This window comes from Toxorhynchites rutilus, chromosome 1 (genome assembly GCF_029784135.1).
Source record: "Toxorhynchites rutilus septentrionalis strain SRP chromosome 1, ASM2978413v1, whole genome shotgun sequence".
NCBI lineage: Eukaryota > Metazoa > Arthropoda > Insecta > Diptera > Culicidae > Toxorhynchites > Toxorhynchites rutilus.
Genome location: NC_073744.1, coordinates 131936672 through 131956346, shown reverse-complemented (window position 1 = coordinate 131956346; position 19675 = coordinate 131936672). Strand labels below are relative to the sequence as shown.

Genomic DNA, 19675 nt, shown 5'->3' with positions numbered 1-19675 from the left:
TGAAGAAATATTCGAAAAAGTGATTTCCCATATGCTCTACATATAGTATTAAGAGTTGTTAGTCCAATTAAAATTCGCATTGGGTTGAATAAAAGATTAAATGAACACTCAGAAAGTAAAAATTATAAAATAAAATTACCTTTTCCATTTCAAATATGTTTTCTCTATGTTAAAGTAACATGTTTTAACTGGTGTGATAAATTATAATTGTGTTTGGTATCGATAATTATCTTATATTATTTTTCTCTATATCATCCATACATAACACAAGAGGCATCTCGATTTTCATCATATCTCATTCCACTTTGGCATCTTCTATCTGATACGCACCATCCAACGAATGTTTACCATCTTTCTGTCATCATCACTGTCATTATCACTCGGTAAACACTGGTGGAGTGAACAAACAATACCCAACAACCAAACAAAACGGCCCTTTTCAGGGCCACCAAATCATTATCAAAGAGTTGAACGATGTAATTCTTGAAACATATCCAAAATCAACAGATAGCCTAACGGAATCCTACGTCAACTATGCGTGACTTTTAACTCTCCTGTGACTTTTTTTTTTGTTAGTACCAAATATCTTCAAATTGTATGAAACGTCGAGATCTGGTAAAATTTTTGACCGAATATCAACCTTCCGGGACACCAATCAAAAGTTTGAGTGCCTTGAGACACCCCAAAATCATGACCAATTGAGCTGAAATCCGACAATGTACGGTTTTTGGCATTCGATGATGATTTTTTTTGCATACATGCATTGTCAATCGGTTGGAAATATTTTCCCAAATAGAAGAATAAGAGCATAATTTGTTATGAATCAGTCAAGTAAGTAATTGGATTGCTCAGATTTTGAATAGTAATAAATCAAACAAATTCATATATTGAGTTGGGGAAAAAGAAATGTCGCATTTCTGATCGAAATTTGACGCTTTATTTAACATACTTAAAATTATCCAATTTAAGTCAAATATGCGCCGTTTTGTTCGCAAACTGGTTGACAACTTCATTATCACTTCATTATCACGTAAAATAGGGCGAATTTCTTGCTTGGTGGACTCCATCTTTGATGCGCTATAACTTGAGACTGAAAAGGACAATCATAACACTGTCAAAACGACACTTGTAGCACAGATTGTCGTCTTTAAATAGCCGTATAGTATGACCCGATGCGATAAGAGCAACACAAGATATGTTTAAGTGTTGCCATATATTGACAATATACGACATTTCTTTTTCCCCAACCCAATATAATTCAACTGCAAATGAACCCCACAGCTCTCGCCGCTGATGCAGTCTTAGGTTTGCGGAACGAATGTTCGGATTTAGGTCTAGAAATCTCAGCCAGCACTTATGTTTATGTCCCAGCTTGGGTGAGCATCCACGGGAGTTGGACTGATGAGCGTTGAAGGTACTGACACATATTTTTGAGCATCGATAAACATCAAAACCACCTACCGTCTCACAAAATACGCTGACCAATATTCTAAGATGAATGAGGCTCCCAGAAGTAGCAAATTTTCTAAAATTTTCCGACAAAAACACTTAAATTTCAATACCGAAATTTTAAACGGACTAAATCCTGTTTGCTGGCCGGGCCTGTTTTGTTGTTTATTTCAACAGCAAAGCGATGTCACCTGTACACACCTGTACACAGGTGTGTACGGGTGACATCGGAAAATTTGTAAAAAAAAATGCTTTCAACTGGAAAAATCAGGGGGTGTTGGTTTTACCCTGATTTCCACTACCAGAACGATTGTGTAGCCAATGGTCCAGGAGATGCATTCAAGTGGAAATTAGCATTTAGAGCTCGACAGTTATTCTCTAGCCAAAAACTGTCCTCGACAAAGTTGTTACATATGATAGAGTGCTCATTTTCATGTGGCCAAAAATAGGGTGACCAACATTTTCGATGAAATAAAAAATCTAACTTTCTTATCTCTATAGATAGAGGTAAACATAGTTCGACAATGTTGTAGTTCCAGTTATTTAAAACATCTTTGCAGAACAAAGTGTTTTTTTTCTATCTCTCGACATAACCGCATAACGCAAATTATGGAAAAGGCGCTATTTTCATAATTTGCGTTGGGGTCACCATTTAAAAAACTATTTTTTGCTCTAACTTTTATATTTCAAATTCTAAATACAAACTTTCTTAAAGTCTTTAAAAGACTCTTAGGACATACTGATACAAACATGTTGCGATGCAGAACTTGTCAATATGTCAACTTCACTCAATGTTATTATTATTTCTTCCCAAAATATGCTCTCTTCAATTGCTTGCCATTCTTTCTGGGGCAAACATAAAAAATGTTTGATGACGAAATTTGAAAGAACAAATTCCACTCTATATAATATGTGATTTTCAAAGGTATGTTATTTTTTGTATTTGTATTAGCATTTTCAATATAAAACTTAGAGTGAAATAATCGGTTTTTCATGGTAACCCTAATGAAACTTAGTTAAAAAACAACTTTGCGGGATACATTAATTCTTTAGACAAAAAATGTCTTCGACAAAGTTGTTACATATGATAGTGCACTAGTTTTATGTTATCAAAAATAGGGTGACCAAAATTATCAATGAAATAAAAAATCTAACTTTCTTATCTTTATAGATAGAGATAAACATAGTTGTTACATATAACTTTGTCGAAGACCATTTTTGTCTAGAGAATAACTATCGAGCTCTAAATGCTAATTTCCACTTAAATGCATCTCCTGGACCATTGTGCAATGGTAGCTAAGCATCGAAGAAGAAGTAGAAGCACGCGTAAGAAAAAGTGTGTCGGCAAAGTCATATGCAACTGAGGACAGTCGGCGCCCTATGCAGAAATTCACATTCGTATTCAATTGGAAATGAGTTTTGGCTTCTTCACGCAGTTTCTCCGTCAACATGACTCAACAGTCAATCGAGCGTTCAGTTCCTATTTTAAATGAACTTCATTGCATATTGAAATGACTTTCCCCAAAATGAATTCGATTCTTTCTCTCTCTTTCTCTCTCTCTCTCTCTCTCTCTCTCTGATGTATCATGTGTGCATGTATCAATGTTTGAATTTAACGTGGTTTGACATATACAGAATTTTTTTTTGACTCCGGATAATCGAATCCTCCGGATAATCGAGTCACAAAAAAAACGAATTTTCTCTCGGCAAACGTAATATAATTATGATTTGCATTTATTTATTAAACGGTTTTATCCCATTTATATGTTTGTGACTTTGTAACTTTGTAGCTTTGTCTGTAGCGCTGTATCACATTAATAGAAATTTAAGGGAGTATTCTAGTCTAGAAATTTTGGAAAAATCAATTTTTTTTCCTTCATATTTCTGTAGTTTAGGCCGTCACGAATATATTCTAGAAAGAACTTATCGAAAATCGTATTATTTACCGAGTTCGAGCCATTTTAGTGATGCGATTTCTAACCTGGCACTGCCATAACAATCAACTTCAAACGCGTTTTTTTCGAAACCAATTTTTTCAAACTGGCGTACACGATATCTCAAGTGCTACTGAACCGATTCATGTCGAATTTATATGAATACAATCTGCAGGCAGCTCTCTATCGCATGAACTTCTAAAGAATAGTATTTTTCAAATTATACTATTTTAAAAAAATCGGGAAACGAAAGAAAAAAACTTTTTGAACCGCATTTTGTTTTTCAAACGACCACTATTTTGTCAAAAACGATTTTTTTGACTTATCCGATGTTCATGCGATGGCGTCATCTTTACTGATTCAGAATCTGTTCGATTTTTTTTGTTTCAGATAACCAGAAGGGCTGGAATCGTGTACGCTATGGCACAACTTTTTTTGAACCCTCTCACTTCATCAGCTCTAAACTGTTCTAGTTATGAATATTTTTTCTCAGTCCAAGTTTCGTTTTATTTATAGATGAACAAATAATGATGTAATAGATAGTAACATTATTCTGTGTTTTATTTTTGCGGAGCTCTAAAAACGTTCGAAATTCGTGTCTCTACACTAGAATACCCCCTTAACCCCCTTCCTGTTGACCGATTGATCTGAAATTTGGAACACATCTTCATCTCTGGTGTCATTATAAAACTGCCTATTCCATTATCTTGAAAATCCAAGGTACAAAATGGCGGATTATGTACATATTTTCTCAAAATCCCATCAATATGGGTATCGAATGAAAGGGGTTGACCAATAGAGCACCATTATTTATGGAAAATATAAATCAAAGATGGAGGCCGCTACAAAATGGCGGATTACATATGTTCTCGTAACTGCTTCAATGTGAGTATCAAATGAAAGGGCTTACCTAGTAGAACACAGTTATTTATGAAAAATGTAAATCCAAGATTACATATTTTCTCAGAACCGCTTCAATGGGGGTATCAATTGAAAAAATTGACTAGAAGAAAACAGTTCTTTATTAAAAATGCAAATCCAAAATGGCCGCCACCACAAAATGGCACCATTTTTTTTCAAAACCTCATCAATATGCATATTAAATAAAAGTGCTCGACTAGTAGAACATAGCAGATCATGAAAAATCCAAATCCAAGATGGCCGCAGTCCCCAAATAACTAATTACTTTTTAAATAGTTTCATTCAGCTTGACCTGTTTGTTTGTTATTTTGAATGTTTGTAGGGTAGTCCCACATTAATAGAAAATTGACCCTGTTGACTGATTGTTCTGAAATTTGGAAGACACCTTTAATTCTACTGTCATTATAAAACTGCGTGTTCCATGATCTTGAAAAATTCAATTTGGCCGCAGCTAAAAAATTGCTGAATGGCTTGACTTGGAAACACAAAACATAATAAACAACATAAATGCAAAAAGGTCGTCGCCACTAAATAGTCGACTATGTACTCTATAGTTAAATCATTTCATTTGATACCAATATTGAGGGAATTGCCAAAAAAAACATAGTTGACCATTTTGTGGCGGCGACCTTCTTGAATTTATGTTTTTCATAATGTAGAGTATTTTCCAAGTCAAGCCATTCAGCCATTTTTAGCGGCGACCAAATTGAATTTTTCAATATCATGGAATACACAGTTTTATAATGGCTGTAGAATTAATGGTATGTTCCAAATTTCAGATCAGTCAGTGATCAGGAACGGAATCAAATTTCATGAAATGTGGGACAACCTTACAAGCACTCAAACATACATACAAACAGGGCAAGCTGAATGAAACCATTAAAAAGTAATTGTTTATTTGGGAACTGCGGCCATCTTGGATATGGATTTTTCATGATCTGCTAGTCGAGTATTTTCAATTGACACCTGTATTGATGGGGTTTTGAAAAAAAAATGGCACCATTTTGTGGTGGTGGCCATTTTGTATTTGAATTTTTTATAAATAGCTATGTTTTACTAGTCAAGCCCTTTCATTTGATACCCATATTGGCTATTCAATATGGAATTATTATATAAATTATCGAAAATTTCCGAAAATTAAAAATAAAATACTCCGGATAATCGAGTCTAAAATTCTGGATAAATGAATCCCGGATAATCGAGTCCGACCTGTACTACAGGTGAGCTAGAATTTTTGTATCGCACAAAAAAAATTACTCACAAATATAAAATAGCGTACAGAGGAATAAAAAGTTACCATATTTGTGAATTTTGTTAATATAAAACCGTATTTCTGTATGCTTTTTTTTCACAAAATTGAACTTGGAGAAAAAAATGAACCAATAATTTTGTTTAGAATACCTCCCAAACTGCACGCTGTTTACTAATACTTACGCGGGAACCTTCATACCATACCTGATAACTGTCCAAATTCGTTGGTTTGAGTTCACGGTGGGTAAACAATGAAGCCGTTCATTAATGGTGTAACTACTGTTTTGCATCAGAAATCAAGTTTTCGTTAAGCTTTATATGGACGTTAAAATAAGATTGTGTACGCGGGTAACAAGATTCATGGGAAGAGAAGTCTGTATTGAAGTCAGATGGAATAAAGAAGTGGATTTGTATTCATTGGTCACGTCAATTAGAAAAATCATTTGCTAGAATAGTTAATTCAAGGCACGTTGACGGCGAATGCCGAAGTTGTCCTAGTCGAAGCGAAGCTCTATCTCGTGTTGCGAACTTTTATATTTTCCCGTTGGTTAGTAGTTATATATAGTTATATATAGTTATATATATATATATATATATATATATATATATATATATATATATATATATATATATATATATATATATAAATATATATATATATATATATATATATATATATATATATATATATATATATATATATATATATATATATATATATATATATATATATTTATATATATATATATATATATATATATATATATATATATATATATATATATATATATAGAGGCGCAAAGCGGCCAAAGTTTGAGTTTTTTTTAAATTTAAAAATCACCCTCCCCCCTTAGAAAGGTCGTGGTTTCGTTTCGAAAAAAAATTTGTTGTCATATGTCTTAAAATTGCATGAAACGTCGAGATCTACTGTCATCTAAAAAAATTTGAAGACATTTGGCATCGATTTTTATTTTGAGAACACTCTCCCTAAGCTTCGATTGAGCTGAAACTCTGAATAGGTTGTTGTTTTTTTCGAGGTGGTGAACATTTTTTATGAGGTAACGTTCTGAAATTCGATATGATCATTTCATTGACACCCTAATGTACATACATTACATTGTACATTTCAATTACTTTTTAGATGGCGCAGCAATGACGAAGAAAAAGAATAACGCCCCCGGGTGGACTCGAACCACCAACCTTTCGGTTAACAGCCGAACGCGCTAACCGATTGCGCCACGAAGGCTCACATGTTTCTCAGATGCCTATAGACGGATTTCGCGCCAACACGTCTATGGGATTGGCATGACCCTCACAGAACTTAATGAAACTTTCTGGGTAATTCTATTTGTTTTTTCTAGTTTACATGGTTATAAAAAGAGAGTTCTATATTTTAATTTTTTTTTTACATTTTTTTCCTGAAAGCTGAAGTTATTTACATAATTTTTTATGCATGTTGTGTATTAATATTTTGCGATAATTTTTTCGCAGGTGTAATATTTTTTGACGTAGGATTACGTCTTTCGAGAACATATTGGGGTACAAATTGAAAAGCGAAAATCGAGCACATCGTGAAAATTGTCCAATTTCAAACGCTTATTGCTCAGTCATTACATGAAATTTTTGCATCAATCGATTTCGGCACTACATAACAATTTTTTATTTTGAAGAAAATAATATATGTCATGAAACTAACTATCGAACAAATGAAAAATCTCAACCCCTATCCTAACGGCAATACCCACTTCTGATTGGTCGAAATTGACGACACATGCGGCGGGTCCCTAACAGAGACATCAAAACCAAGCTGCCTGAGGGTGTTCGGCATTGCAAATACATAAGAGTAGGTGGAGCTTTTGCTTGCACCGAAATGTGTTCACCAACAGAGACTTCAAAACCAAGTTGCCGAAATGTATTCCCTAACAGAGACATCAAGACCAAACTGCCTGGGGAAAATCAACATTGCAAAAAAACGGACATTTTTATATTGCAAGTAAGGTGAGTGATACGATTAATTCTAGCAAATAAAATTTAAATTTGGAACTTTAATGTTGGTTGCTTCGTGAAATTTCATATAAATGACGATCGGTATTGTGAAAAATTTAGCACAAGTGTAAGTGTAAAATTGTATATGGTAGCAGTTGTGTTAAATATGACTTGATATAGCTGTCTGCGGTTGTGTTCATTTTCACCCAAAGAAAGTTAATACGGCGAGAAAAATTGAAAAAAAGGAGAAATATTAGAAAAAGTGATTGCTCTACATATACTATTATGTGTTGTTAGTCCAATTAAAATTCGCATTGGGTTGAATAAACACTCAGAAAGTAATAGTTATAAAAGAAAATTACCTTTTCCATTTCAAATATGTTTTCTCTATACTAAAGTAACATGTTTTTACTGATGAGAAAAAATGGATAATTGTGTTTGGTATTGGTAATTATCTTATATTACATTGGAGAGTTTTTTTTCTTCTTTGTTTCATCCATACATAACACAGGAGGCATCTCGTCTATGATTACAGAGGGCGGTTTCCGTCATATCTCGTTCCACTTCGGTATCTTTTATCTGATACGCACCATCCAACGACTGTTTACCATCCTTCTGTCATCATCACTCGGTAAACACTGGTAGAGTGAACAACCAATACCCAACAACCAAACAAAACGGACCTTTTTAGGAGGCCACCAAATCATTATCAAATAGTTTAATGATTTAATTCTTCAAACATATCCAAAATCAACAGATAGCCTAAGGAAATATTTAGATATGACCAATTTTGTAGTGAATACAGGGTGATCTCGATTATATACAAACTCCAACTTTTTTTCACTGAATCGAATCGAAAATTATAATTTTTTTCCTTTCATTTTTTGTTCAATTTTTTAATAGTGATCTCTACTCTATCTCTACTCTATCTCTACTCTACTACAAAAAGACCAAAGTGCAATATTTAAAAAAAAAATACTAGATAACTCAGGGAGCTCGCGAGCAAGCGATTACCACCTTTTTCGCACATTGCAATACTTTCTGAGTGATAAGAAATTGGGATCAAGAGAATATTGTAAAAATCTATTGCCACAGTTTCTCGCCAATAAGCACCAAGTCTTCAATGAGAGAGGCATAATGAAGTTACCTTTAGAAAGGTAACTAATTTTACAACAAAATGGTGCAATCGTAAGCATATTAAAAAATGTTTTAAATTTCACGCAGAAATAATGGATTACAGTGTATGGCATGCAACTCGAACAGTTATTTCTGCAGACACTTTTTATTTATTTCCATCACAAATAGATGCAATATCCGACGAATAAACCAATAAATTCTGTTGTTTATTATAATTATTATTAATTGTTGCAGAAATTCTATGGGCATTTCATGAGCTTTAATTTGAAGCGTTAAAGCATATTAATACATTCAATCATTCATTATGATTGATAAGAAAGACATTCACCCGATTTTCCGTTAACCTCGACCAGAAAAAAGCAAGTAAATCAACTACAGTTTTTTTGCCACTCGTTTGGGGTTTATCGACGTATATTAGAGACTTCACATAGCCCTACAAAAATAGATCAACGGCCCATTAGGCGAATTTAATCGTTCGCCGACTGTTCATTTTTTCCAATATTTTTTTTTTTTTTTGAATGAACATCTGATTAGAATTTGGATTTCAATTTCGCTCAGTGTATTTGGAGAGAAAGAGTTTGTCTTCCAATTGTGTGTTCATGTTTTAAATTTCTTGAACATGGTAAAACAAGATTCTTTTCTCTTTTACTTTATATTAAGAGGCTTAGTATTTTGGATGTATTGCATTCTTATTTCCTCGCACATGAAAAATATCCCGTGCCACAAACTATATTTGTTTTTGTTTTACCAAAGGTTGAGGACCCTTCAAACATTTATTGGCCTTGCTGAAAAAGACGGGTGATTGTATTTTGACATCCTATCGAATTTGAATATCACGATTCAATCGATATCGACTTTTGCATGCCGAAATCCGTTCAATTTAAATTCAATCGGACTATGCAATGATGACAACCGCAAAACCGTGACATTGACACAAAAACTAATTCATCCATATATGAGAGCAATTTACACTCTATCAGATTCGCAGGCCCGAAAACAAAGTTAAATTGTTTAAATTTGGATGAATTTCATTTACCATTTCATGTTACTTGAACTCATAGAACACGTAGCGCTGACTCTCACTTGACTATTTTCTTCTAAACCTCCTAACATTTTTCGTTCGGGTATTCTTCACCACTTGCAGTAAATGTGTTATTCTGCTTCATAGAATACATACTTGATAGAGAACAGTTAATTTTCATTCATAATTTTTGTTCTAAAACCGTTTTAGTTCTACAGAAATTGAACATGAAGCTCATTTTTGGTCTATACTGAATGGCGTTGCACGGTTGCCACATTTGCTCATCTCGATTAGATTTGAGTCGAATGGATTTCAGGATACATGACATGATTGATTCATACAATAAATAAATCAATAAATACAGGCAAACCTGTTTTTGTGCGACCACGTTTTGTGCAATTCCTCATTTGTGTGACTGTATTCGTGTGATTTTAATGCTTGTGCTATTGGTTGGTGTGATTTAAGTTCCGAATTCGTATTAAAATCACCCAAAAAGAGTCCCACAAATGAGGAATTGCACAAAACGCGATCGCACAAAAACAGGTTTGCCTGTACTAAATTGAAGTTCAGGTAATTCGGATTCGATCGAATTCCAGATTAAGGGTTAATTTGCCGAAGCTACTTCTTTGAACGGTTTTATTTAGCCTGCCCTATAATCTGTTTGTATGTTTGTATGTTTGTAACATGTTTGTCTGTAGCGCTGACCCACATTAATAGAAATTTGACCCCCTTCCTGTTGACCGATTGGAAGACACCTTTATCTCTGTAGTCATTATGAAACTTCGTATTTCATGATCTTGAAAATCCAAGATGGCGGCCGCTACAAAATGGCGGATCACATATTTTCTCAAAACCTCATCAATATAGGATTTCCAAAACCCCATCAATATGGGTATCAAATGAAAGGGCTTGACTAGTAGAATACGGTTTTTTTGAAAAATGCAAATCCAAGATGGCTACCACTACAAAATGGTGGACTACATATTGTGTTAAAACCCCGTTGATATGGGTATCAAATGAAAGGGCTTGACTAGTAGAACACCGTTATTCATGAAAAATGCAAATCCAAGATGGCTGCCACTACAAAATAGCGCGCTGCATATTTTATCAAAATCCGATTAATATGGGTATCAAATGAAAGGGCTTGAATAGTAGTGCACAGTAGATCATGAAAAATCCAAAAAATAGCAAATTACTTTATTAAATGGTTTTGTTTATCTTGAACTGTTTGTATGTATGTTTGTATATCTGTAGGGTTGTCCCACATTAACAGAAATTTGATCAATAGGAACTGACCGAATTTATAAAATACCTTTATCTCTGCTGTCATTTTAGAAATGTTTATCTTGAAAAATCCAATTTGGCCGCCGCTACAAAATATGTTAATCCATATCATCTGAAAAAAATCGTAATGGGTTGTATCTAGGACACGACCGCAGTTTTTGACGTAGAACTACTGAATTATATTATCAACTTGTTTATCACTTCGGATATTATTTTAGAATGCATCGAAATTTTTGTAATATCTTTTTTAATTTTTTATTACTTCAGTAGACTCGGAAGAGTCGAGTAGAGTCGAAAGCTATCAGCACTTCTCGTTTATTTGGTTCAATTCGCATCAGACTTTCTCCTTCCACACAGATATCGATCACAAACTATGAACCCTTTTGCTTCTCTATTTCGCTTGAGATGTGATCGAACCCCACAACATACAACAGTAAGGTTACAATGCTGGAATTTGAAAGCATACTTTGATGAAATATACATTTATATAAATAAATGCAGGGTATATCTATATTCCAAAATTCTGGATACTCTTCCAAATCCGCACTAGCACAAAAAATCTCGTATGCTGCTCTTCTTTGTCGTACCACACCTCGATACAGATGGCTTCCTCTCCTTGTATCAAGGTGTGTGTATGTGTGTGAAATCAGCATTAGACATGAATGATATCCGCTCGTTGTGTTATGCTAGCTCACTCGAATCTGTGTTTTGATTCTATTCTATTTTTGGTTTGCGCCTCTAACCCTGAGAAAGGCCATTGTGGAAAGAAACTCAATTCCATACTCCTCCTTCAACCGACAAGAAAACAAACCGCTCCCGCTCGACGCTCTGCGGCAACCATGTTGCTTCGATGACCACCAAACGAGAAATGGCTTAAAATCGCGGATGGCTTATTTAAACCAATTATGTTGAAAACGGGCAGAAACGAATGTATCAGTTGCTCGTTATTGACAGCTCTGTTCGGGAATGCACACAAATCGGCAGAACAAATGTATGGGAAAATGAGAATGCTTCCAGTTTTCATTAATTTAAACTGTTTAGGCATTAGTGGATTGTACTGTATAGTATATCAAATGAATCTTAGAGAATTTCCGATTCCATTGGTGTAGTGTAGTGATGTAGAATTTATTTGCTGTGAAAATAGTTATTAACGTTAACTTCATTTCACAAAAGCGTGACCTGTTTTCTGATTTGGAACCCTTCCTGAAAGACGTAGTTCTACGTCAAAAGGTTGATTGAGATATGTGTATCAAACGAACGAACTTGAGTTGGAGAACACACTATGTATTTTCTGCAATCCACTCAATATCGGTATCAAATGAATTTTTTTGACTGATAGAATACTAGTCAAATATTCTAATGAAACAGATAATGTACTAAAACTAGAAAATAAAATAAGTAAAAAAAACTTTTTAAGTTAAACGGTTTAATTGTGATTAAACATAATAATGTACCAAAAGCTAGAAAATAATTAGGCAAGTAGCAGTTAGCAGTTATCACACCTCTCCTTCATTAGTCTAGGGCATTGATAAGACTAAAATGAAATCGTGGGGCATGTTGGATTTCCATTATCCACAATTAGCGACTTCATCATATGTCCCACGATTTTATTTTAGTCTTATCAATGCCCTAGACTAATGAAGGAGAGGTGTGATAACTGCTAACTGCTACTTGCCTAATTATTATCTAGCTTTTGGTACATTATTATGTTTAATCACAATTAAACCGTTTAACTTAAAAAGTTTTTTTAACTTATTTTTATCCTATCTGTTTATTTTTATTATTAGGCTCATCTAGCAATTCAGCTGTAACAGAGCCGAATTTATCGAATTTATCATTTTTTCTCATGTTGTATATTACACAGTAGACATTTAGGCGTAAGAGTATTCCCATCTCATCGATACACATTTTTATCAATTACACATTAGCCATTTAAACGTAAAAGTATTCTTATTCTATCGATACATAACACATGTCGCATTTTTCGGCGTAAGAATATTCCTATTGGTCGAAAGTTCACAGTTGGGCACAGCCGGAATGTTGATATGAGGCTTTCATTGTTGTGTTTTTATAAATAGCACCAATTAGCGATGCAGCAGATCGATCGTATGTGGAGTGAGAGGCTGGGATCACCATCATTGATGCATGGATGTAGTAGCTAGAATAACGCATAAAGATGGTCAGTTGCGGGCCCTGAGTTATTAGCTCATGATTACTTTACCGTTACGTTTACGTTACCGTTAATATCGATTAATTTATTAGAATTCTCCCAAATAAAATGGTAGAAGTGTTTTTGACTAATGAGGTGCAAACTTTTCTAAAAGGTCAAGTTTTTTTTTATTAAATCGTTTATTTTTACAGGCTCAGTTACATAAGTTTAAAGGAGCCAAACTCCTGACTGTATTGTTACAAGTATATATAAACATTTTTCCTTAATTCTAATGTTAATGGTGTAGAAAACCGATTACTCGCGGTCTACTCGAGTTTAGAAGGGTGACATATTTTCTTCAGGAAAAGGAAGGGATAAAAGGATATGTTAACAATGTTCACTCTCACATTCACACTCACATTCATTACACTCAATTCATAAGCCTATCTTATATCTAATATGTATTTACATTTCACCTTATTCTATTGTTAATGAGAAGGGATTTGATTTCTCGCGAAGGAAAAGGAAAAGGAGAATATAAGGATATAAGGACAATCCGACACGAAGATCGATAACTTTTAGGAAGACATATATTTGGGACATGTAATCAAGGTCTAAACCAGCCAACACATCTCTCACCGGCACATTGGGCTGCCTTCCTCTAGCCCGAAGAGAGTTTTCTAAATTCGATCTGGCAACAAGATACTCCTCGCACGACCAAACAACGTGTTCGATGTCGTGGTAACCTTGGCCACAAGCACAGATATTGCCATTGGCAAGATCAAAACGAAAGAGTAGCGCGTTTAACGAACAGTGATTGGACATGAGTCGGGAGAAGGTGCGAATAAAGTTCCGACTCAAGTCCAGACTTTTAAACCATGGTTTGAGGCTAACCTTAGGGATAATTGAGTGGAGCCACCGGCCCAATTCATCTTCGTTCCATTTGCGTTGCCAGTTAACAATGGTATTTTTACGAACTAAAGAATAAAATTCATTGAAGGCGATTTGACACTGATAAATTTCGCCTTCAATTGCACCTACCTTTGCTAATGAGTCAGCCCTCTCATCACCCGAAATGGAGCAATGTGAAGGGACCCAGACAAAGGTAATGACATAACAGCGTCTGGATAAAGCACTCAAAATTTCTCGTATTCTCTCAAGGAAGTACGGCGAGTGCTTTTCCGGCCTCACTGAAGGGATAGCTTCGACAGAGCTAAGACTATCCGTTACAATGTAATAGTGTTCAACAGGTCGTGAGGCGACGCTGTCCAGCGCCCAGTGTATTGCTGCCAATTCAGCAATATACACTGAGCAAGGATTCTGAAGACTGTGGGAGGTGCTAAAAAAATCGTTGAACACTCCAAATCCTGTGGACTCATTCATAGAGGACCCATCAGTAAAGTACATATTATCACAATTGATACGCCCATACTTTGCATTGAAGATCGTAGGAACGATCCCCGATCGATGATAATCTGGAATTCCATGGATTTTCTCCTTCATGAACAGATCAACATATACAGAGGAATTGATGTAGTCAGGAAAACAAACACGGTTGGGAATATACGAAGAAGGATCAACCTGCATAGAGATGAATTCATGGTATGAAGTCATGAATCCAGAATGAAAATTTAGCTCGATCAGCTGCTCAAAATTTCCGATCACCAATAGGTTCAAAACCTTACACCGGATGAAGAACCGAAGAGATAATAAATTGAAGCGATCTTTTAGTGGGAGTACGCCTGCCAAAACCTCGAGGCTCATGGTATGCGTTGAGGGCATACATCCCAACGCAATACGGAGACAAAGATACTGAATTCGCTCGAGTTTAATGAGATGTGTTTTGGCAGCTGATTCGATACAACATTATAAGATCTTCGGGATGGGCTCCCCACCAGGTGCCGGTAATTGTACGGAGAAAGTTTATTCTTTGTTGGCATTTTTTACTCAGATACCTAATATGGGCCCCCCAAGTACATTTGGAGTCGAACCAGACCCCAAGATACTTGAATGACATAGCATGAGTGATTGGTTTACCCAAAAGTTGAAGCTTTGGTTTTGCTGGTTTATGCTTCCTAGAAAAAACCACCATCTCTGTTTTCTCCGTGGAGAATTCGATCCCTAGCCCAATGGCCCAGGTTGAAAAATTATTCAAAGTATCTTGTAAGGGTTCTTGCAGGTCGGATTCGTTTGATCATACGACAGACACCACTCTATCATCTGCAAGTTGTCTTAGGTTGCAATTTTGTGTAAGGGAATTGTCGATGTCGCTTACATAGAAGTTGTGCAAAAGGGGGCTTAAACATGAGCCCTGGGGGACTCCCATGTACGAGATCCGACTTACTGTCGAATCCCCATGAGAAAAAATCAAATGTTTCTCACAAAGCAAGTTATATAACATATTATTCAATAGAGGCGGTAGACCCCGAGAGTGTAATTTGTCTGACAAAACCTCTATTGAAACAGAATCAAAGGCCCCCTTTATGTCCAAGAATACTGAAGCCATTTGTTTTTTTTTCGGCGTAAGCCATTTGAATTTTCTGAAGAAAGCAACGCAAGACAATCATTCGTCCCCTTGCCCCTGCGGAACCCATATTGTGTATCTGAGAGTAAGCCATTCGTTTCAACCCATCGATCAAGGCGAAACAAGATCATTTTCTCCAACAATTTCCGTATACAAGACAGCATTGCTATTGGGCGGTACGAATTGAAGTCGGACGCGGGTTTTCCGGGTTTTTGAATAGCTATAATTCGCACTTGTCTCCAATCATCTGGAACAATATTATGCTCCAGAAACCGATTGAATAAATTCAACAAGCGATGTTTCGCCACATCAGGGAGGTTTTTGAACAAGTTTAACTTAATTCTATCCGTTCCTGGAGCCGAATTGTTACAAGAAAGAAGAGCAAGAGAGAATTCTACCATCGAAAACTCTGAATCAAGATCGCACCTATCTTCTGGTATATCTCGAACAATTTTTTGCACAGGAGCGGAATCGGGACAAACCTTCCGTGCAAAATTAAAAATCCATCGATGTGAATATTCTTCGCTTTCATTCGATGAAGAGCGATTTCTCATGTTTCGAGCCACTTTCCATAATTTTTTCATTGACGTTTCTCGTGACAAACCTCCCACGAAATTTCGCCAATAAGCACGTTTTTTCCCTTTGATCAAGTTTTTAAATTGATTTTCAAGGTCCAAATACGATTGAAAATTTTCAATGGTTCCACGTTTCCGAAAAGCTTTGAATGCGTTCGATTTATCCTGATAAAGCTTGGAACATTGGCTATCCCACCATGGATTGGGAGGCCTTCGACGAATAGTGAAACCTGGGATGGGTTTCGTTTGAGCGCGAACCGCGCTCTCATAGATCAAACGAGAAAGAAAGTTATACTCCTCCAATGGAAGTAAACCATCTCTGGAATTGAGCAATCGCGTCCGCATATTTTTTCCAGTCAATGTGTCTTGTGAGGTCATATGCCATGTTTATAGATTCAGACGAATTCGACCCAATGGTGATGGAAATTTTGATTGGCAAGTGATCACTACCGTTGGGGTCCTGGATTACATTCCACTTGCAATCTAACGATAGTGAATTCGAGCAAAGCGAGAGGTCAAGAGCACTTGGGTTAGCAGGAGGTTTAGGAACACGTGTTGTTTCCCCAGTATTCAAAACGGTCATATTGAGGCTGTTACAAAGGTCATATATCAACGATGAACGATTGTCGTCGTACTGTTCTCCCCAGGCAGTTCCGTGAGAGTTGAAGTCTCCCAAGATCAATCGTGGCTCAGGAAGAAGTGAGCACATGTCAACAAGTTGCTTGCGGCTAACCGCAGCTCTCGGAGGCCAATACAAGCTGACAATACAGAAGTCTTTTCCTCTGATGTTTGCATGACAAGCAACAGCTTCAATCCCTCCAATAGGTGGAAGGTCAATTCGAAAAAATGAGTGGCACTTATTGATCCCCAATAGCACCCCTCCGTATCTGTCATCACGGTCCAAGCGTATAATATTGAAATCATGGAAAGAGAGATCATCTCGCGAAGAAAGCCAAGTTTCGGACAGAGCAAAAATATCACAATTGAAGTTATGAATTAAAAATTTGAATGTATCCAATTTAGGGATAAGACTACGACAATTCCACTGTAAAACAGTGATATCTCCGACCTCTCTATTTGAATTAGACATCAAGAGAGATAATCATTGCAAGGAGGGGCCATGTTTGCATCAATTGTTGCAAAAATTGTCTTTAATACTGGAAGCATTGAGATGACAATGGTTCTGATGGAGTCGGAAACATTAAAACACTTTTGAAGATTTGATCCAAAAGGTCAGACAACTTTATAAATCCCGATTGGGAAGTTGAACTGGACGGTAAAATAGGGACAGTTGGGGTTTTTGATGTCCCCTCGAGTGCTGGGTCGTTCGAAGGTGAACTATTGCCACGGAAGCCAGGAGGAACCTGATTTTGCTTGTCCGCTGCACTCGATTTTTTGGGCAAGCTAACAGAAAAGGTCAAGTTGATTCATATGAAATACAGGAGACTAAATTTCTTAAAACTGAAACTTTTTTACGATACTGTGTTGGAGTCCAATATCAACACAGGACACTTTTCAGCCAGATAGAACTTCAAATATTTATATGGATGGGAAAGGTAAGAGCTGCCTTAACAGTTATAGTAACAGCGATTTATTTCTTGTGGAAATATCCAAATTTATTCTACTCATTGCAAAAAAAAATTGTTCATGAGAAAAACGACATACATTCTCGAGCAAATTTGAATGAGCCGATGTCTACCCAAAATATCAACATACAATACAAGACGATTCAGAAAAAAACATCTTCCAAACTTCCATCATTCATCAATCACCATTCATTCTCCGATCCGTGGCTAGCAGTTTGTCAAACACTTGTCCACTTTCCTTAATATTCGGATAGAACGTGAAAAACGTGCGCGAAACAAATTGTTAATTATGTCCTTCATTTTTTCTTTTTTTTTGTCTGTTGTTCTGCACTCATCCTCTTTTGAACCCATTTTCCCTTTCACTCCACAATGTACTGAATGACTTCTTCAAGCAGCATCACAAGAAGAAAAAAAATCCCAGCCCACTGTGTGTTGATGTGGAAGATGATTGAGGAGGAAGCGGAGCCATCTTCGCTAGGCAAGGCAAGGCCCGAGAGCGGGGAAAATGGATCATAATTTCAAGGATCAATGATTCTCGCCTACTTCGAGTGCTCGTCATCGCCGCCATTCGAAATCCTTCCCAAACTCTTATTGTTGATTCGTTTTTTTCCCGTTCACTTCTTCCAGGAGGCACGAATGTCATAATTGTTATTTTTCATCCACTGTTTTTTTCCTCCTTCCGCTGTGTTATCATTAGTTTTTTATTCGTTTGTTCCGTCCTTTGCGATTCATAACAATAACGCGTTGGAGTTTCGTTGTTTCTTCTCGTTGTGTTAATTGATTATTGTTTGAATAGGATTTTTTCTTAGCTCTGAAGCGTGAAGAAGCCCGGAGGACAGGGAAAAAAGTATGTCATTTATCATTTAATTGTGTTGTCTTTTCCACTGGAAACAAAAAAAAACAAGAAACTAAAAAGAATAGAAATCGACGACGCAGTAAAAATGAAAACACCGAAAATATTCGAAGCGATAAAAATTTGTCTCTCGTGTCATTTTTCCACCTCCGACCGAACGGACTCACCCTTCCGGAATGGTGGTGATGGTATGCTTAGGAGATTGACTTTGGTTTCCAAGCGCGGGACAGACAGACAGTTGTTCGAGAACAGATGGAAGCCAAAAGCACGGACAAGAATGTGTCATTTGACATGATTATAATGAATAATGATTTCGTGTTTGTCCTGCTTTGAAAATCATTAATAACCTCTTTTTTTCCTGCGGCTTCGATTCTTAAAATTCCGTTGTTCGCGCTGGTACGGTGGAAAATGAGAACAACGTCTCGGCACGATGATTTGCTGAGTCACAATTAAAATTTTTCAGCTGAATACAACGAAAATAGTAGCGAGATGACTCCCTCTTGACATATTACAACTAATAATCATTGTTTTTTTCGATTGCAACTTATAGCTATAAATATAATATCCAAAATGTACAACGCTATTGTCTTATAGACAATCGCCTTGTACTCACCGATAAATCGTTCCAAATTTACATGTACAACATTGTCGTGGCAATAAATAATTGAATTAAGATTATCTTCTTTTATTGCAGTTTTTCCGGTATCCGACTTTGCTCCCCATACTGCCCCCCCCCCCCTCCATTGATTGCCATTTTCATGGACAATTTCGTTGTTCGCTTGTTCACGGCACTTATGTTCTACCACGGGTAGCCTCCTTTTGCCACCCATTCGTTGCTTAGCCTAAGCCATTAACAAGTATTTCGGTGTTGGTATTATTGGCTGGTGTAAGAAGAAGCGATTCACATTACCCGTTTGCTAACGCGTCCCACGACGAGCCTATACGGTTTGTCAGCAGCAGGATTTTGTGGAAAAAAAATCCATTCTGTGTGGGAAAAGAATATTG

The 19675-nt window shown here is 36.2% G+C and overlaps 1 non-coding gene across 1 annotated transcript; it reads right to left on the bottom strand.

The window, feature by feature from the left end:
• Nucleotides 1–6727: 6727 nt before the first annotated feature.
• Nucleotides 6728–6801, bottom strand: Trnan-guu (transfer RNA asparagine (anticodon GUU)). The gene has a single exon. It is a non-coding gene; the product is annotated as a tRNA-Asn (tRNA).
• Between the last annotated feature and the right edge of the window lie 12874 nt (nucleotides 6802–19675).